The sequence below is a fragment of the Cryptomeria japonica genome, chromosome 11 (genome assembly GCF_030272615.1).
Source record: "Cryptomeria japonica chromosome 11, Sugi_1.0, whole genome shotgun sequence".
Lineage (NCBI taxonomy): Eukaryota > Viridiplantae > Streptophyta > Pinopsida > Cupressales > Cupressaceae > Cryptomeria > Cryptomeria japonica.
Genome location: NC_081415.1, coordinates 592,724,852 through 592,747,202, shown reverse-complemented (window position 1 = coordinate 592,747,202; position 22,351 = coordinate 592,724,852). Strand labels below are relative to the sequence as shown.

General features: G+C 37.7%; 1 protein-coding gene across 3 annotated transcripts in view; it reads right to left on the bottom strand.

The window, feature by feature from the left end:
* Positions 1-2,573: 2,573 nt before the first annotated feature.
* The window catches only part of LOC131076329 (GABA transporter 1), a 36,757-nt gene continuing 16,979 nt past the window's right edge, over positions 2,574-22,351 (bottom strand). The window contains exon 8 of one of the 3 annotated variants that reach the window (XM_058013467.2): positions 2,574-2,897. The gene's annotated coding sequence lies outside the window, so the exon portion shown is untranslated. Of the gene's footprint in view, positions 2,898-13,245; positions 13,265-22,351 lie in introns of those variants that run through there. The other 2 variants (XM_058013466.2, XM_059214191.1) reach the window with 2 other exon arrangements.

Below are 22,351 nucleotides of genomic sequence, written 5' to 3'. Positions count from 1 at the left end.
GGAATGTGTGAAGTCTATAAACGGTGATAACGTGTGATGGGTTATCAGCTGCCATGAAATCGGTGGAAAACGAACGATGGAGATTAATGCAATGTGCTCAACGGTTAGGATTGAACCGTTTGAATTCCTTAACCTAATAGGTTTAGGGTTTAGGGTTTATGCTACCGACCTATCTATTTTCCTATAAGGTCGTTGTTGTGACTCTTTCTAGGGTTGTTGGCAAAAGTTGTGTGTGTATCCAAGAGAAGAGATACATGATTCTTGCTAGACCAAAGGAAAGAAGTGATACCTGCAGAGTGTAAGTGCAGAAGGTGAAGAGGAGCTTAAGCAAACCTGCATTGGCATTGAGTGCTGTTACCAGATCATTGAAATACCTGTTGATCTCTAACCACTTCAACAATTGAGAAATCCCTTAACAGGGTAGCTTTAACAGGCTTGCTATAAATCCTTTAACAGGGTGACTCAAAACCATTGAGTTCTTGAAATCCTCTAACAAGGTAACCTTTAACAGGGTTTAACCCTTAACCAAGTATTCTAGCCATCCCTTAACCGAGTGATCCCTAACAGGACCGGTTCCTTACAGAACCTATTGTATCAGTCTTTAACCAAACAAGGCTCCTAACAGAGCAGACTTCCAAAGAGTTCAAAAACAAGCTTGTGGGTATTCATTTCCACCGTGGTTTTTCCCAGTTGGGTTTCCACGTGAAAAATATGTGTGTCATGTGTGATGTCTTTTTCATGTGATGCTATATTATTTTATGTCTAGCATGTCTAGCAGTGAATCATGTTGATCTAGTTGCTTATATGTATATCTTTGATGGTAGATTACCTGTTCATGCATTAGGGTGAAATGGAAATGAAGTGTTAGATTGTATGAGAAGATAAGTGTCAACCGATTTATGCTTGTCTCAGTTATTCTGGGTTTTGCCGATTGTACTCTGTTTAAGGATCGATGTCACTGTTTGTCTGTCAATGCACAGTGTCTGCAGACAAACCGGTTCAAGAGTGTGTTTTTGTTTGTATTGATTCACCCCCCCTCTTAGTACCGGTTGGGTACTATTCATTCATCATTGTGTTATCATTAAGAACAAGTATAACTTAATGCTAAATTAAAGGTAACAAGACTATAATTAAAAGGTTTGCATACTCAACTAACTACCTCAACCAATTGAAATTCAAGTACAAGATTCACCTAAAATACAAAACACATTTCCATACTGGTCTCAGTTGGAAGAAGAAATAAATTCTAATTATTAAATCAAGCACCATAATCTAAAATTATGAATTATGCATCACCAATGTACTCCTCAAACATTAAATTTCATTTATAATTTCATAACACCTGCGATTTATATTCAATTATTTGAATCTATTATAATTCATAAAATTATATTTCATAACTAAAGAACTTAACCACATGATTAATTAATTATATGAGATAACATTTATACTAATCTAAATACATACATACATACATACATACATACATACATACATGCATACACATACATACATACATACATACATACATACATACATACATACATACATACATACATACATACATACATACATACATACATACATACACCATGAAATAAACTATATTTTAAGCATAAAATTCACACTTTCCCTATAAACATTATTCCCATAGTTTCCCCAAAACAGATTATATAACCAAATAATTCAATCATCTCTAACTTGCAAATTACACCCTTATTTCACAAATTACACTTTCAATAATGTTGTAATTTAAATACTTTTATTTTAATCATACATAATCTCATTTGTCAAAATATAACTATATTTATCCGAATACATCGGAAAACACCAAATCATAGCTATATTTATAAATACAATTATATATATATATATATATACAAAAAAAACCCATTGCAATCATGCTCTGTGGTAGTCTCACCACAACTGTAGGAGACTCCATGATTGTGGGTTTCCCAATACTTTAAGAAAATACAAAAAAAATGCCATTGCAATCACGCTTTGTGGTAGTCTCACCATAGCTGTGGGAGACTCCATGACCGTGGGTTTCCCACAACTGTGTTTGCCACGGTCTATGGTTCCCACAACCATGGACTTCCATGCCCTCTAAAATATATTTAATATATTTTTAAAAATAAAACAGAATGCAACATTAATTTAATAAATGAATTTCATTAACCTAGACAAATTAATAATTACAATATGATTTAAGATTCCAGTAATAAAATAATTTCCAGCCAAAACACAAACCAATAAATTAATAAATAAGAATTTTCTATTTGGTATCATGAATCAAAATTTACCAGGCACAAACATATTAATTTTGTAACTTTTAAAACTTAGCTGTTAAAATAACCTAGAAACACAGAAAACCCAAAACCTTGGTTGACTCCAGAATAATTTCTGGATTAAAATAACGAATCCTAAATTCCACAGACACAGACAAATCTCACCAATAATAATAGAAATTAATAACTTGAAATCTTGACAACAAATTTTAAATAAAGTATTAAAAATTTAAACCCCCGATTAAAACACCGAGAGATTTACCAATTACCAACCAAGATATTTCAATCAAATATTCCAGAAACCAAATACATAGGTTTGAAACAATCTTTCACAAACAACAACTAATTTTCCTTACAAAGTATACAAAGGAAAGACACAATCAACAAGGGATTTAAATCCCTATCTTAAATCGCCTTCTTGGTAATGAACCTACGACGAAGCTTCCAGATCCAGCTCTCAACAATGCACAACCCCATAAAACAAAACCCCCAAACTTCCATCTCTGCAAAAATCTTCCTTCTCGAGAACTTCCTCCAAATTCCAGAAAGAAACAACAAACAACCCACCCCTCATTCAGTATTTTTTTTTCCAAAATATAAAGGGTTTCCCTAAAAACACACGCACACAAGATCCAAAAAAAACAACCCCTTTTAAAAAACTCAATTAAAATAAAATTTAATTAAAAATCTTTAATTACTAATGCTCATGAAATTAATATTTTTAATTTATTAAATATTAAATAATAAAAGAAAGCTTTTATTTACTTTAATAAAACAAGACACATTTACTAAATAATTAATTCCAACTATGGTATTACTACTTTAGTACCTTATATATATATATATATATATATATATATATATATATATATATATATATCAATTATTTATTACCAATAAGTGATAATAATTAATTTAATTAACTTAAATATGCTCAACACTTAAAAACAAATTCATAATTAATTCTACCAGCACATTAAAACAATGAATAACTAGCATAAACCTGACATTACCATAGAAAATCAATAATATAAAATTTCCAAGCCAATAGTATAACTTCGGTCGCTGCAACGTGGGTCAGTACATAAATATCCCTTATAAAAATAATCATTTTTCATCCTATGAAAAACATTACAAAACCATAATCATTATAAGCATAAAGTCCTAAGCCAACCACACATCCTCAATTACCCATTTTTCTAATTATATTGATTAGCATTTAATATCGAATATATCTACTGATAACATTATAACAAAGGTTTAATGTCACAATACCTTCTTATTTGTAGCCGGCCTAGAGGGGCATTACATGCAGCTTACATTATCCTATGTCATAAATTCTTGATTTTTTTAAAGACGGTCATTAGCTTTTGATAATCGATTTGGATGCCCTATTTAGGGGGTGAAAATATTATATATGTAGTGCTTAAGGTGGTATAAAGGTAATGCAATTAGCAAGGGTGAAAAACTATATTTGCAAGTGTTGAAGGATTGGAGATAGAAGAGGAGGAAGGAAGGATTCCATGTAATCTCTAGTTGATATATATTTGGTCCTCTCTTCTTCATGAATTGTTTTCCCTAAAAAAGGTTTTCTCTATGTAAACATTGTATTATGCATTTTTTTCTTCTATTTCATATTTCTTTATGTTGCTAATTTATCTTATAATTTTAATTTGGTTTATTATTGGTTAAATAAGTTTAATAATTGAAATCAGATTTCTATTTTATAGTTGTTCATCTCCATTTCTAAAATTTAATGAGATTCTAGCCAACTTTACTTCTTGGATAGAAGTCCGAAAGTTTTTTGAGTTGTAATGAGAGTTCTAATTGAATTTATCTTACAAATTTTTATGTAGAAGCCACAACTATATCCTCATCTAGGTAGGAAATTGAAAATTTCAATGGAACCAACTATAAGATGTGGAAGAAGCATTGTAGCAACAAACGTTTACCAATATGTGATCGGTAAAAAGATGGCGACAGGGAGAGGATGGCCGCAGGGAGCAGTAGGGTTTCAAAGTAGGGATTCAGGAAATGGAAGATGGCAGCAAGGCTACAATGATTTTCAGCAAGCTCATCCAGGACAGACTAAAGGTGCCCATCAACTCGCTCAACATTCAGATTTTGATTTTAATCCCTTTACCAAAATCTTCAGAAATAAACCTTTTATCAAACCGGTTTCAGACTTAACTTCAGGGAAACAATGGTTGAATCATTTTGCATGTCTTGATAACATAAACAAGGAAACTAATCAAAGATTCCAAGATCATTCAGATATCCCTGACATTTTCTATAGTCGACCAATTGTTCAACCGGCTCACTCATTTCATAAAATATCTCGCAAAGAACAAGGAAATCTGCACAATTATTTGAATTCCAACAACTATGATAGGGGAGAAAACAACTATGATCGGGGAGCATCATACAAACAAGGGGCTCGAAATGATTTCAGAGGACACAAAGGTCATCGCCTGTTTATTCAAAAAAAATTGGGCGGGAATTTTTTTTTCAAAATCCTGTCAAACAGTTTCAACCCTTGAAAGCGTATCAGCCAAAGCAAAAAGAAGAACAACCTATTTTTGATATTGGTAAAGAAACTCCATCTACATCCCAACAATCCTTGCATAAGGGATGTTTAGTCGAAGGGGATAATGAAACAGATCTTTAGGGTGATCATGGAGGTCCCTTCAATCCAAAATTTGTGCACCTTGTGTGGAGAAGAAAACAGGCCAATCTCAAGGAGGTGGAAACTCCTTTTCCCAAACTGGCTCCGGTAGAGAACGCTTATGTCATCAAGATCACTTTTCCTGAGCATGTTCTCTCTCGGTCTATTTCATTTCTCAAAAAGTTGGCTCTCATTGGTAAGTTTAGTTCATTGATCCCCTTTCAAATTTTACTTTTATGGGCTAATAGTCAATGGTCGGGTTTTCGTGATTTTTTCTATATTGATGGCCATTCGGGGTTTTTTGTTGCTCTGTTTTCTTCACCCAAAGATAGAGACATAGTTCATAAATTCAAAGGCTGGTTTTGTCAAGGGGTTGGTCTTTTTACCTTGCCCTGGATTCCAAACTTTAAACCAGATGCTAATTTATGAGATTTTACCCATACTGGATTTCTTTCCCGAGCTTGCCTTTGGAATATAGAGATCCAGAAATTGTTGAGATCATGGCTAATCAACTAGGTATTTTTGTTTCTCATGATCTTATACCCTTTGAAGTAATTGAAAGAGATGTTAGAGTTTACCTACTTCTTGACTCAAATAAAATCCTTCCAAGGCAAATCTCTATCACATCAAAATTGGGTTTATGGTATCAAGACATTGTTATGGATAATGCAGAGGTCATTTGCAAATATCAGCATAAACTAGGGCATTTTACTAATGCCTGTAGTGGTCTCGAGTGTTTAGAGATTCTAGTTTGTAAAAATCATTGCTCAGACCCTTTACTGTGCACCATCCATCAACATGAGGTAGTTTTGCCCTCTAATTTTGTACAACCATGTAGTGTCACCTCTATGCCTCATGGAGACTTAAATTTTTAGTTATCTTATGTTCATTGGATTATTCAGTTGGCCAATTTCTTTAACATATATAGTTGGATTCTCTATAGCTATAAATCTTTCATCACACCCACAACGATTCTCCAAATATGTGACAAACCATCTGATGACAAAGAATTCATAGTTCGGGACCTAATGTTTAATGAATCTCCAATTGATATTTAGAGTTTAGTGCAAAATTTTTCAGATTTAGGGGTAGTTGTTTCAAGAAATGAAGGTCATATTCAGGGATTAGCAGATGATATTCTGTCTACATTAGCTACCACTATGATTGAGGAAATTGCCGAATTGGAAGGGGTTAGCATGACAAACGTAATGTGTCCTTTACGAAAGGCAATGTGTTGTTGCTCAACAATTGACTTTTCAGTGAAAGGGAAACTTCCCATGGTGAAAGAATCTCCTGTTTTGAGTAAACTTGTTGAATTAAGTCCTACAAATAAGATTCAACAAAATTTCTCTCTGATCTCTCCACACTCAGATATCCATTCGCACGAAATTATGCAGAAAGAAATGGAAGCCCCTCAACATGATGGTTAGTCAAAGATAAGTAATTTTGACTATTCACAGTCGCTATCGGTTGAGAAAAGTCCCAATATCAAATCAGATCTATTTAGAACTCCTAAAAAGAGAGGTAGAAAACCAAACTCAGTTAAGATTCAAGAAGAAATAGAGGCAGGTGTTCAGAGTACTTTAGATGAAAAAATTAAGGTATCAAAAAGAGTTACAAGGAGTGTGAAAGGCACTCCTTGTTCGCAATGAAAATGATTTCATGGAATGTTAGGGGCATTAATGCTCCTGACAAAAGAGGTAGAATCAAGTCTCATCTTGATTCTACAAAGGATGGCATCTACATACTTCAAGAAAAAAAGTTATCAGAGGAAATGTATCACAAAGCAGTGGCTAAATGGACACAATTTGGATCTGCTCATATGCAAGGTGTTGGGGCCTCAGGAGGATTGCTCACATTATGGAATCCTAAAAAAGTTCAAGTTCACCTATTAGATCAAGAACATAATTGGCAAATGTTGAAAGTAGTATGTTATGACATGACCTTTATGTTATTCAATGTGTATGGTCCTACCCCCTCTTAGGAAAAGAAATATTTATGGGATAAACTGACTCAATTGCTCCAACAAGACGAAGAACATAATTTTATCATAGGGGGAGATTTTAATGCAATTTTGTCTCACAAGGAGAAGCAAGGAGGAATCTACCTAGCCCCACAAACTATGCAGGATTTTCTAAACTTTACCACACAAAACAACTTATTGGATGTAATTCCCAATAATGGTCTCTTCACTTGGACTAATAGGAGGTCAGGCTTTCTTCAGATCGCGGAGAGACTTGATAGGTTTTTTATACCTTTGGAATGACGACTCAATCAGTTCAGTTATTGCTTAGAAGTTCTTCCTATTTCAAAATGAGGCTATTTTCCAGTTCAAATTGCACTTGAATGACAAAATCAGAATCCGATGTCATGTTTTGGTTTTTCTTTTAAATTCAAGCATACGTGGTTTAGACATCCACACTTTCAAGCTTTATCAAGGTAGTGGTGGGTATCTTCCCTTGCATGTAGTGGAACAAAGATGCACCAATTCTTTAAGAAACTTCAGTTTATTAAGGTTAAGGCAAAAGACGAAGGGAAAGGTCTTCAAGAACGTATTTGCACAAAAAAAAATCATTGAACAACAATTGGAAGAAGTCAACAAAAATATAATTTCCAAGGGATTGGATCGGCTTCTGCATTCTACACAGAAGGGTCTTCAAAGTGAGTGGGAAGAGGTTTGTAAGAGAGAAGAAGAATATTGGAGACAAAAATCAAGAGAGCTTTGGCTGAAGCAGGGAGATAAGAACACAAAAAAATTTCATGCATCCACAAAACAAAGAAAAGCATCAAATGTTATATTCTCAATCAAGCATGCAGACATAGGGGTATTGCTTAAAAAATTGGCAGGCATTCAAAATGAAGGAGTAAGATTTTTTAAGAATCTTTTAGCCCCTGTACCTTTTGTTGTAGAGCCTTCTTGGAATGATAAAGTTGAGCTCTTACTGCAGTCTATCCCTCCTCTAATCACTGATCATGATAATAGAGTCTTATTGGCCCCTTTCACTTTAGAGGAAATCCACAAGGTGGTGTAGCTAGGAAATCGAAAATCATCAAAGCAAATCAATATTAAACATTAATCATTAGCTCAATCACAAAAGCAAATTGCCATGATCAATCCTAACACACTCAATAGAGACATGAAAATTGAAACATTTAAAACTAAAGATTATGCAAACCAGATGTAAATCTAAATGCTTCCTTCATGCAGCTCCATTATCCTTCTTTCTTCTCCAAATAGTTTTGTTGTGGATCTCACCTACTAGTGCATGATCATGATATGAAAGCAAGTAAATAAGATGATTGCTCAAGAGTAATCGAAGTGTGATTTGACAAAGTGATTATAAATTCGATAATCTGATTAGGGATTAGATTGAAGGATTTCATCCAATTTATAGACAAATTGGATAGATTGATCAAATTAGCATGATTCAATTCAAATAGAAATTGCAAATCAAAAATGTCAATTATGACAAATTATGACAAATTATGCACCTTCTATGCAAAATTTGATTGATTGATAATTCATGACAATTTATGACAAATTTCTATGTCAAGAATTGATTGATTGTCAATTATGACAAATTATGATAAATTTCTATGCCATTCCCATGAAATTAGGAGAAAAATAGGAGAGAAATGAAATTAGGAATTTAGAAAATAGAAAATTGGAAAATTAGGAATTAGGAAATTAGAAAAAGAGGAAATTGATGAAAATTAGGAAATTAAGATAAATTAGGTGAATTAATTAATAATTTGTCATTTATTAATTAATTCACAAAAAGAGGAATAATTAGCCAATTAAATGAACATTTAATTGTGATGAGAAGACTTAGGATAAATAATTAATTTATTAATCCTAGAGAGAGAAATGACAAACAAGGCTAAATGATTAAATCACGAAACCCTAGAAGATGAATTAGCAATGCAAAGATGACAATTAGGTCTTGATGAAAGATAATTGACTCGATCATGATTCTGATTAACAAATTGGTCAATGTGATAAATGATTTGATTGATAAATGTGCCAATTGACGAGGAACAATGACTAATTGATCCAAATTGACATAATTGAGACAAACAACGATCGATGACAAATCGATCTCAAAATGACAAAATTGACAAGAGGACAAGAATCGATGACAAAATAGATTGCAAAACAACAATATTGAAAATGACCACGATCGATGACAAATCGATCGCAAAATGACAAGATCAAACATGACAACGATCGATGACAAATCGATTGTTAAAATGACAAGATTGAAAATGATAAGGATTGATGATAAATCGATCGCCAGATGATAAGATTGAAAAGAGGACAAAACCCTAATTAGGATTGACGATGTCCAAAATAATGACAAATGAGCACGTACATTGATGTGATAGGATAAAATCGATCAAAATCATGACTAGATAGTGTTGTCAACAAGACCAAATTTAAGAGCGAGACGAATGAAGAATACAGAAGAAGGACTCAATGATCGCAAATGATAAAGACCAAGTGCATAACATAGGAGAAAATGTTAATGCGACGCAAAAACCTAAAATGAGGCAATGCGCAAATGTTAAAGTATGATCCCGCAAGCGTTGACCATTTTTAGGTGTCTACAGGTGGTATTCTCTCTTTCCCCGGATAAAGCTCCAGGTCCTGATGGGTTCACTGCTATGTTTTTCCAAAAGTGTTGGGATGTGATAGGGATTGACCTTTTGGCAGTAATGGAAGAATCAAGGAAAAGGGGCACAATGCTAAAAAGTTTCAATGCAACAAATATTACTCTTATCCCAAAAACATCCTCTCCATCATCATTTGCAGAGTTTAGACCTATTTCACTCTATAACGCGATCTATAAGATAGTAACTAAGGCCATTTACCTCAGACTACATTATCTCATACCTAATATCATCTCACAAGAACAAGGGGGTTTTGGTCCAGGAAGGGAGACTATGGAAGGAGCTTTAGTAGCACATGAGGTTTTACATTCTATCCATGAAAATCAGCAAGAAAATTTTGTTGTCAAACTTGATATGATGAAATAATATGACAGGGTTAAGTGGGATTTTCTCTTCAAGGTAATATGACAGGGTTAAGTGGGATTTTCTCTTCAAGGTATGTTTCGTGGGAAGTCAATAATGGTTTCAATGATAACTTTTGGACAAACTCATGGTGTGGGCATCCTCCAATTGCTCGAATGGATAATATAGAAGATATTATGAATATAGCTATAGCTCATTGGGGTACAAAATTTAGTGACTATGTGTCCGTTGTAGAAATATTTTCAGGTAAAATAATTTGGAAAGACCCAGCGCTTCTCCCAATATCCACTCAACAATCTTCTTCCTTGGCAGATATCTTATTGAATAGGATAGTTCTCATGTCTAATAGGGAAGATGTGTTAATTTGGGAAGCTTCTAAATCAGGGCAATATTCAATTAAAGAAGGTTACAAAGCCATACAACAGGGTTGTAGCAGTAAGGTGAGTAGTCGGGCATACTCATTCTGTTGGAATGATATTGTTTTGCCAAAAGCAGGTTGTTTTGCATGGTTAACGTTGAACAAAAGAATCCTAACAACAGATAGACTAGTAAAATTGGGAATTTCACAAGCTTTTAATTGTGTGCTTTGTGGCTTGGAGGAAGAATCAGTTGATCACTTATTTTTACATTGCACTTTTGCCTCCCAATGTTGGTTCTTCATTATGAATAAACTCCAAGTTATGATGCCCTTCTCGAAATCACTTTGGGATATGTTTAACTCTTGGCCTCTTTTATTTTTATCATAATCTTTCTCAGGCATTTGGAAATGTGCTCCTGCTCTCATCATTTGGGCCATTTGGTGGGAGAGGAATAAAAGAATTTTCAGAAAAGCATCCTCTTCTCTGGATCGAGTTCTGGCCAAGTTGGAAAATTTGATTGCAGAAATTATAAATTATTCTCTCACTATTTCCAAGGACATTCAGTCATTCACCTAGTGGGACAAGGTAATTGTAAAATCATGGAATGGTATTATTATACCAATAGGGATTCCTCTGAATTGGTCTTCAACTCATGTTAGAGATAGGTCTTCCATAAAATGGTTACCCCTTGCACCTAATTTCTTTAAGATCAACTTCGATGGCTCTTCCCGTGGAAACCCAGGGAAGTCGGGATTTGGAGTTTGCATTCGAGATCATTTCGGCAAAATGTGTGCTTTCCAAGCATCTCCTATCCCTTCAGGTACCAATAACTTGGCAAAGGCAAATGCCTTACTAGCTCACCTGGTGTTAGCAAGGAAATGTGGTCTCTCCAACATACATTTAGAAGGGGATTCATTAGTTCTCATCAATGCAATTACTTCGAAAAGATCTAAGACTTGGCACCTATCGTATGTTTTGAAGCATATTTGGGATTTACTTGACACATTTCCAGATTACATTGTCAACCACACATTAAGGGAAGGCGATTCCGTAGATGAAAAATTAGAAAATATGGGTTGTGATGGCATTTCAGTTGAATCTGTTGCATCTCCCATCAAACTGTCTTCATACCCTGAATTGCTTGAATTGGTACAAAAGGAAAGTACAACATTTTAATTACAAATTATATCTCAATAAGTACTCGCATGTATGCACTTAGCCTAAAGCCTACGGATAGGATGACTGACAAGACACTCGCATATGTGAATTTAAATGTAGCTTGCGGATGGTATGAATGAAAGATAAGTGTGGGTACTCTGAGATTTTGATGATGTCATTTCACACGGGGTAAGCAAATTTTGGCCTCTCACATATCCTCTCGGTTGCATTACTATCACATGTTAATGCAAGAAATCTCGAGCTTAATTTTTAAAGACTGACTAATTATTGAATTAGGAAGATTGCCTTAATGCAATTTTTCCGGAACCTATTTTTGCATAGCAAACTAGGTTTTGTTTATAAAAGGAAACTTGCCTGCTTTAATTCACAATTTTCAGCGGAAGTTTTTGAAGTTTGAAGCATCTCAGTGTGTAGAAAAATGGAGAATGTCTCTTATGAAGGGTGCAGGCAAATGCATTGGGAGTACATGCCATGGAACGATCGAGTTCCAGTGCGTATTACAGAGCCCTTGACGACATTCCATGGGCACATTGCTGATGGGGACCTCGATCAACTGTTCCATCTGCAAAACCCACAACTAAGGAGAGCAGTCAAAGATTTCATTTGTGAGGAGATTTTGTCCCCTCAAGCCAAAAGAATTTTATTTCCCTATCAACCTCTCAGTTCTTTTTTGTCCAACACTCTTGATTTGTTGCAATCAATCCCTCTGCTCGGAATAGTGTTTTTTAAGTTGGTAAGGCAGAATGTGCTTGAGCCTGCCACGTTTCATGAAGCTTTGGCCAATTATAATCTATAGCAGGGGTCGACTCTCTTAGGGGGTCTGTTTCCATGAAATTTAATCCAATCCAATCATGCATACATGGTGCTTTATGACCGAATCAAGCATGCCCTCGAAAGGCAAAACTTTTGTCATGTACAGAATGGTCTACAACAATTTGGTAGACAATTGGATGAGCATATTGTGCACAGAGTCAGGATCAAATTTGGGGCTCTCATGGTGATTTTGGAACTAGAAAATGTTGATCCCAGATTGGCAATTTTGCAACTGGAGGAAAGGGGATGGACTTCAGATAGGGTGCTAGGCCTTAATGCATCTGTGTAGGATGGGGCCTCAGGATGGACTAATAGCTTCTCATAGCTCGAAGTGGCAGAGGAGTGGGAAAATATAACATCGACTCCTTCGAGGGAAGCAAGACTGCAACAACCCACAGAGGTCAATATCTAGGAGGTCATTCGTCGCCCTCAAGAAGAAGCAGAGCCAATGCGATGGGAGGAAGATATTTCAGCCTTCAATGCCCCCAAAAATAAAATCCTGGGTGACATAGCCATGGAAGAGTAAAAAGATAGCTCTGGCTCTCTGTTTTCTGCTCCTTAGAATAAGTTCTAGTTTTGATGTATAAGGAAATCCATTGGCAGCCGATATGGCTTATAATTTTTTACTATTTTTTGATAATTTTGTTATGTTGATAAACTATATCGAATTCTACACATCATAAACATGTATATTTTGATGAATCCTTTTTTGTAAGATTGGGTGATTTGTCCCCATATAGCGTAGATTTAGTTTTTTGTAATTGAGCCAGGATTCGGAGTTTTCTTCCTAGTTCTTTCTCTGATGAGCTCTCGAACTAGGTAGCACAAATCTGCCCTAGTCCTCCAAATTTTCTGTCATCGAAAGCTGACCTGTTCATCATTGTTGACTTTGCCAGATTTCTTGAGTACAACTTTGCACCGATTTCCTACACACAAAAGGAAAGGGAAAGATGTAAGGGATAGGGGTTTGCCTTAGGTCAAACTCCAGTTTTGGAATTAACCATGAATGATATAATGCAAATACTGAAATAAATATTAAGGATCTATATACATCATATATGTAATTATTGATGATGATGCAATGATATTTGAATGTAATCACAAATATTGAATGTAATAGCATGACAAACACATGGACGTAAAAATCCCTAATGACACACAAATGCTTGCATGAAGATTGATGTAACTTTGGTCCTCAATGCTTGAATGATGAATACGTAGCCTTGAATCTCTGAATATGCTTGATGATGAATGCTTCATGGATGCACAAATGCTAGGGATGGAGAATTAGATCTAAAATGAATTGATATGATGTCTTTATATAGGGTTCGCTAAGTAAATTACCGATTAGGCCGACCTCTAATGGTCATGTGTAGCTTGAAGAATCAAATGTTATTGGGGAGAAATAGATCCTAACCCATTTCAAATTGGGGCCCATTTGAGAGGGACCGATGCATTTTGGGACACCTTGGTCTAGACCAGGGCATTCCACTCCCTAGTCCTTCTACAAATAGGACCAAAATAAACAACCAGAGGGGAGGTTATCTGATTCATCCATAACTAGTGAAACCCTCAAAAGAGAATTGACCGGCTTATGTAGCAAGAGTAACACAACGAAAGCAACAAGAAAACATAGCAAGATTACATAAATAGATCATATTATTACCTTATAACTCTCGGCAACCATCTAGTTATCATCATATAATCATCATAGAATATTTGGTAGTTAACCGGTTACATGTAGGCTTCAAGTTAGATACAATCCAACCGGGACTCTAAGAATCAACTGGATCACTAAATGTGAATCTAAAATCCTTATTTTGATTTCTACTTCCTCTACCCTACAAATGATTACATATGCCATATATATACCCTCCAGAACATATTCAGGTCGGCCATAAAAGATTACATTTACCAATGCAGGAAAATGAAATGTGTAACTAAGTTGACCCTAAGAATGAAAGAAATCCTTCCGAAAAATAACAACCAAGAGGTGTGGTTTAGCAAGAAGGTCAGCCACATGCCAAAGAACATTGGAAAAGACCCAAAATAGATCCACATGCCAAGAAACACTCTAGTAATGAAGGAAAACCAATCGGTAAGCACAATAATTGTCCCAGAACCCAAAAACAGTCAACCAGAAGCAATAACTAGCTTGGAAACTAAAAATAAGATCTATAATGAAAAGCAAGCAACTACCAGTACCAACCGGTAAGAACACAGAGAACTGCACACTGAACTAAACAAGAACTAAACTAAAAGCAAATATTTTTGGTTGATGCAAGATTTCTCTTAGACCAGGGATGCTCTTGCATCATACACCCCAAGTAGAAAGAGATGTTCCATGAGAGTCAAATCATGAACATCTAAAAGGATTCAGAATAAAAACCCATGCTTGTTTCTGATCCAAACATCTTCCTTATCTACCAACCTCTTCTTTAGCTCCTCTGGAATCTCAACCTACTTCTCTAACCCCTGACTCTCTTTGTTTTTCTTCCTTTGCTTCAGATTTGCACATTGTCTCTGTTTATTGCTCTCTTTCTTCTGCAACTCAGATTTGTTTCTGCCACAAGAATTCATCTGGTTTGTCACCATAAGCTTCCTATCATGAAGTTCTATCTGTCCATCAGACTTATCTATCAGATCTTTCTGCAAACTCAGGTCACCTTCCGGTATAACCTTTGCAACCAATTTCTCAGTACAACAACTTTTCTCAAGACTTAGATTCTTCACCTCCTTCAAAGAAATCAATGTGAACTTTTGCCCATCTTTCTCAATAGTGATTAGGTTTCTTCCACAGTCATAAATAGCTCCTCTATCAAACTGCCAAGGTCTTCCCAACAAGACATGAAAAACACTCATAGATACAACATCACACAAAACCTCATCCCTAAAAGACCCAATATTAAAATTCACCAAACACTACTCCTTTACTTCTATCTTTTGATCATCTTGTAATCAACTTACCTCATAAGGACAAGGATGATAAGGCCTCTTCAATCCAAGCTTCACAACCATCTCCTAGATGCCAAATTGTCAGTACTTCCACTATCCACAATAACCTTGCAACACTTACCACCTGATTTACACATAGTTCAGAAAAGACTCCTTCTCTGAGTAGATCTGGTATCCTCACTGCTCCACTCCATCATGATTCTTCTGAATATAAGGGATTCTCCTTGCTTCGGTATACAATCAACTCTGGTAACTACACCTTCTGGTTCCTCATTTTCTACACAACTTCTTGCCATCCCCTTCTTACATTTATAAAATCTATGCTTGGTTTCCCCACACTTGAAACATTTGCCAGGAAATTCTCTACCAGTGCTGCCACTACCTTTCCTCTGTGTTTTATGTTCTGGTTCTTTACTCCACTTAGGTTTTGAATCTTCCTCAATATTATGCTTCTATGTACTCATCTACCTCTTGAATCTCTCCTTCCCTCTAGGGTTATTCAGTTGTCTTCTTCTCACCTTCTCTTTAGCCTTCAAAGCATACCGGTAAGCTTCTTCAACTATGGAAACCCTCAACATACTCATCTCATCCTGAATGTTAAATGTACCTCACCACCTTTTCTCTATCCACCTCTCTATGTCTAGATGTAATCATCACCTTGTAGAATTCCTCAGTATATTCTTTCACAGTCATGTTTCTATATTTCAGGTTCTGTAACTTCTTAAACAATACCAACTCATAGTCTCCTGGTATGAACTTGGCCTTCAATCTTGCAACCATCTGTCTCCACTGGGTGATCTTCATTTCACCATTCTCCACTCTGTCTTTCTACAATTCAATCCACCATAAGGCAACATGCCTTTTCAACTTAGTTTGTGCCAATCGAACTCTTTGCGGGTTCTTGACATCCTCAAACTCAAAGTAATCCTCCAACTCTATGATCCAATCAATCAAATCCTCTGGGTTTAGCGTTATGGTAAAGTTTGAAACTTCTACTTTATGAACTTTACTCGCTTGCGTCACTACTCTCAGAAATCTCTCCTCTCTTCCATCTTCCAGTTCTTCAGCCTCTTCTACTTCAAGTTCTTCACCGACTTCTTCATTCTCATCATCAGATTCAGGGTTCCTCCGCAAACCAGCCAAAGCATTTTGGATTTCGTTCCTCACCTCATTCTTGTAGTCCTCCATCATCTGCTCTATAGGATTTGAGAAATACAACCCCACAGTAGCCTGAAGATCTTTTGCAAGCCGAATAACATGTTACAAGGAGAAGCAATGAAGCAATAATATGAAGAACACACAAAACATAGGAAAAATATTCTCAAAATATGAGAGCTCCAATTCACCAAAAAAGTATTGTGGAAAGATAATACAATGAAAAGAAAAAATAACCTCTAATAGGTCAAGAAACCCTAAAAAAGGAAAACCCTAGGCTTGCACATAATAATTAATTAAAATAATTAATTATATGCACCTAATGTTAGCTTAAGTGTAAAAAGATAATTGGGAGCTTAAAGAATTAAACAAATATTGTTTAATTAATCAAGTAAAGACCCAATTACTCTAACACCCCCCCTTAAGCTAGACTTAGGGAGAAGCTAAAACCTAGAACAACTACAGAAAGCATGAAAGATGGGTCTTGGCAACAAGGCCTGATTAGGTACCCAAATACAATGAAATCTCTATGAAACGGAGACAAAAGAGAAAACCCAGTGGGAAAAAAAATCCTCTCCAAAAAGAGATAAAAGAACATGCTAAAAGAAGAAGAAGGAAGGAAGGCCTCATAAAGACCCCCCAAGGACAACTTCCTTCACCCCAAGCATAGAGTGCAACTGAAGATAGCGCGGCGATGCAAAAGGTTTCGTGAAGATGTCTGCAACCTGCTCAGAAGTGGGAATGTACTCCAGAATGAGAACACCATCCTGAATCAACTGACGGATGAAATGCATGTGAAGCTCAATGTGCTTCATCCACTGATGCTCTACTGGGTTGCAGGAAATATGAATAGCACTCTGATTGTCACACCAAAGAACAATGGGACTATCAGGAGGAAAACCAAACTCAGTCATCAACTGTCGAAGCCATAAGATCTCCTGACTAGTGAGCACAGCAACGCAGTACTCAGCCTCTGTAGATAATAATGCATGAGCAGTCTACTTCTTGCAAGACCATGTGATAGGACCAGAGCCAAGATAGTAAACAAGGCCAGAAGTAGACTTCCGATAAGCGACATCACCAGCCCAATCTGAGTCAGTGAAGCCAACAATGTGAGGTTCCCCTGACATATAGTGAATGCCATGAGAACTAGTGCCCTGAATGTACCTCAAAATACATTTGGCAGCTTGCTAATGACTCTCATGAGGATCATGAGAGAATCGAGAGACAAGACCAATGGCAAAGGAAATATCAGGATGGGTGTGAGTCAGGTACAACAAACTGCCAACCAACTGCCTGTAAAGTGTAGAATCTATTGAAGGAGTGGGACAAGTTGTAGTCAAAACAACCCCTGACTGAAATGGAGTAGGAGCAGGCTTGCAATCAAGCATGCTGAAGCACTAAAGCATGTCAAGAGCATACTTCTACTGGTAGAGAGAGATCACATATGAAGACTGAATCACCTGAAGACCAAGGAAATAGTGCAAAAGACTGAGATCTGTCATCTCAAACTGATCCATCAAGGCACACTGAATATGTTGAATCATAGAGGATGAGCTACCCGTGATGAGAAGATCATCAACATATAGCACAAGAATCAAGATGTCACCCTCAAGAAGTTGAATATAGACAGTGTGATTAGAATGATTGCGGGAGAACCCAATGGAGAGCAAGAAAGAGTCCATCTTCTCATACCAAGCCTAAGGGGCCTGTTTGAGACCATACAATGAACGCTGAAGTCTGCAAACCAAAGAACTATCCTGCACAAATCCATGAGGTTGTTCCATGTAGATTTCCTCCTATAGATCCCCGTTCAAGAAGGCACTCTTCACATCCATCTGAAAAATAGGCCAACGTTGAGAAGCTGCAAGAGATAGTACAAAGTGAATGGAATTCATCTTGGCAACAGGGGAAAATGTCTCAGAGTAATCAATACCCTCAACTTGTGAAAACCCCTTCGCAACAAGACGAGCTTTGTACTTATCAATGGAACCATCAGCAACATATTTAGTGCGAAACAACCAGCGACACCTAACCATCTTTCTGCCCTTAGGAAGAGGATAGAGATCCCAAGTATGATTCCTCATCAAAGAAGAATACTCCTCCTCCATAGCACAATCCCACTCAGGGTGACCTGTCGCCTCTGAAAACTTCTGAGGATCATCTGAAATAGCATGACTCAAAAGACTAGAACCCACAGTATGAGAATGAGTGTGACGAGTATCTGAAGGATCACCAGCCATAGGACCTCCCGCCTCAACAGTAAGGCGAGCCCACTTGGGCATCTGAGGTGGAGTAGGTGGAGGTGGGGATGGTGGATCATCAACACCATCATCAGAATCATCCTCAAAAAGATCCTGAAGGGGTGCAATGGCCGGAGTAGGCAGAGGAGTAGACACTGGAGTCGGGGTAGCCACTGTGGGAAGACGCTCATCAAACTGAACATCCCGTTGAAACAGGACCTCTCTAGAATCAGGATCAAACAACCTATATGCCTTAACATCTTCACAGTAGCCAACAAAAATGAGTGGTCGGCTCTTCCGCTCCATGGCTTTCCTCTGAGCATCAGGAATAAAGGCCCATGCCTCACTGCGAAACACTCGAAAAAAGGAAACATCTGGCTTGTCATGAGACAAAGCTTCCTCAGGAGTCATATGTCGAATAGACTTGTGAGGCATCCGATTCTGAATATAGTTGGCTGAATTGATTGCCTCAGCCCAAAAAGATGAATCCATGGACCTGGACTGAATCATACAATTCGCCATCTCTCGTAAAGTTTTGTTCTTGCATTCAGCGACACCATTCTGCTGAGGGGTGTAGGGAACAGTAAACTGATGCTACAAACCATGCTCAGTGCAAAAATCTTTGAAATCTAGATTCACATACTCCCCCCCATTATCTGTACATATCTGCCAAATAAAACAGCCAGACTGCTTCTCTACATATGTCTTGAAGATTTGAAATGAATCAAAGACATCAGACTTGTACTTAAGAAAGTACACCCATGTGCGTCTGGAGAAGTCATCAATAAACGTGAGTACATACTTGGCCCCTGAAAAAGAAGGAGTGGGAAATGACATGAGGTCACTATGAATCAACTCCAAGGGAGCCAAAGCACGAGAGGCTCTTCCCTTCGGAAAGGGATCTCTATGATGCTTGCCAAGCACACAACCATGACAAACACCATCAATGCAGGAAATCTGTGGGAGCCCAAGAACAAGTGCCTGTGTACTCATCTGCTGAAGATATCTGTAATTGACATGGCCCAATCGCTCATGCCAAAGCTTACTCACTAAATCTACATGTGCTATGAGAGATGAACCTGTACCCAAAGAGGGCTCAAATTCATCAAATCTGTAGAGACGAGATGCAGAATCCACACTACCAGTAGCCACAACCAAATCAGGGTCATAGAGGTCCCAAATAGCCACATCATGTGGTGAGAACTCAACTGTCTTACTAGAGCCAGAGTGGCAAATCTAATAAATGGACAGGAGGTTCATCGAGATGTCAGGGACAACCAGAACATCCTGTAGAGTACCCCCATCCAAAGAGACAGAACCTGAACCCAAGACAGAAAGTTGAACTGAGTCACCCACTGCAATCTGTGAAATACCACAAGAGGCAAGAGAAGTAACCAACTGCTGAGTGTGTGTCATATGAGGAGAAGCACCAGAATCTAGAATCTATGTGGACCCATAGGTCGAAGCTCTAGCAGTGAGAGCATGACCTTTCCCTATGGAAGGAGAAGACGCCCGAGGTGAGGAAATGTGATGTTGTTGCATGGCTTCCTCTAAAGCCTCTAATCATTTCCAACATCTGGAAACTAGATGTCCTTCCTTGCCACAAAAACTGCAAGTGTCTGATGATTTCTTCTTAGTCTTAGAGGAAGACTCACCAGACTGTGAAGATTTCCTTTGTTTGGGAGGAAATGGTTTTGAATCAAACTTAGGAGCAGGCTTGGAGGAATTCTCACTACCTGTAGAAGGCTTCTTTGGCTTCGATTTTTGTTTCTGTTTCTCCTTCTCCTTAGAGGACTGAGCAACCAATGCTTTGTTCTTGGAGCTTGAAAGCGTATCCAACTAAGAAAGATGAGACTGCTCACGAGACAATCGCTCACAAAAGACATCAAAGGTAGGTATGTTGAAATGAGTACCCAAGCCATCCATGGTGGAGTAGAAAGCAGAGGCAAAAAACTGAAAGTGACCCAGAAGCTTCGAAAGAATCAAATGAATGCACTCTGTATTAGTCTTGTTCTTTGCACATCCCTGAAGAACAGATCTAGTAGTCTTGAATTTGTTCAAAAAATCCTCAATAGTGGGAAAGGAATCAAGTAACAAAGAAGTCAACTCTGCCTCAATCTGTAATGCTTGAATCTCATTGACCCTCCTGAAGAGAGAATCAAACTTCAACCACATATCCCGAGGAGTAAGCAACTCGTCAAGGTGAAACAGAATACTATCGGAGACATGCAAAGAGATCAAACCCATGGCCTCATCCAGCTTGTTCTGGTGCATAAGAATCTCATAAGGACGCTGTAGGACTGGCTGAACCTCATCCAAAGAAGCCCACAACCCTCATGCCCTGAGAAGCCTCGTGATGCGGGGCTTCCAGGTGTGATAGTTGTCTGAAGTCAACAACTCAACTGAAGGACCTGCCATTAGAACAAAGAAAACTCTGCACCTGCACCTACTTGTTGGTTGTTTTTATTATGTGATCTTTCATAATAGACAAAAGATGCAAAAGGGTTTGTTTGTTTTGAGAGTTTAGGTGTTCTTGATTTTTGATATAAATGACAGAAAATGAGAAAAAAACACCCCCCCACAATAGAGAAACCCAAACCCTAGTACATAGTAATGAGAAGGAAGTAGTGCATAAGCAAAAAAAAATTCAAACTGATATCTCATGTACCTGGTGAAAATTCTGAGAAAAAATATCGCAAATTTGAATAGAGCATGATGAGAGCTTTCCAACACCTATTCTTTTTCGAAAAACAGAGTCTGTTTGCCCATTCTACGGCCCCGGAAGTGCAAAAAAGGAAGCCCGACTTTGACTGGTAAAAAATACAGTCAAACAGAAGATGTAGGAAAAAAATATCCGCCACGAGGTCCATCTCGGAATCACCTTTCCGATGCCTATTCGTTCGCCAAAATTTGACTTCGGATGCACAATCTAGGCCCAAAAAACCAACCCCCTCTCAAAAAGACTAGAGAGGAGGGGCTGGTGGTGGTCCGGGCGGAGGAGAAGCTCGAGCCGGGTAGAGGTGGTGCGGCACAGGCTGAGCAGAACGCTGGCCGGGTAGAGCAAAGCTCAGGCGGAGCTCGGGCTGAGCGGAGCTTGGTGGGGCGGAGGCGGCGCGACCTGGTCGGAACGGAGCTTGGCGGGGTTGCTAGAACGGACGGCCGGCGAGGGGGTTGCCGGAGCCAGCGGGAGGAGCCATCGCTGTCTGCAGTCGGTGGGGACAACTATGACCGGAGGGCCGGTGGGCCAGTGGGGTTGGCTTGACGGGTCCATAAGCATCGTACGACGCCGGACAGTCAGGTCCGATGCCCGAAACAAAAAAAACTTTTTTTTTGAAAACCTTTTTCGCCCTGCAATTTTTGTGATTTTTTTGTGAATTTTTTTTTTAAAATCAAAAAAATCTGGCCTGCATGCTGTAAAAAGGCAATTTCTTTTTCAAAATTTTTCTCGATTTGCGTGCCAGAGCCGTATGACCTGGATCTGAGAAAAAATTGCTCCTAGAGGCTCATGAACCAAAATAGGTCAAATTTTATATGACCATAGGGGTTTTGGGGCCTTCTGAGCATGATGGTGAGGTCTATTTAGGCCCGAAGTTCTCAAAAAAAGGTCAAACCCTAGGTACATAAAAAATCTTGAAACCCCAGATTTGCTTCCAATGCAAA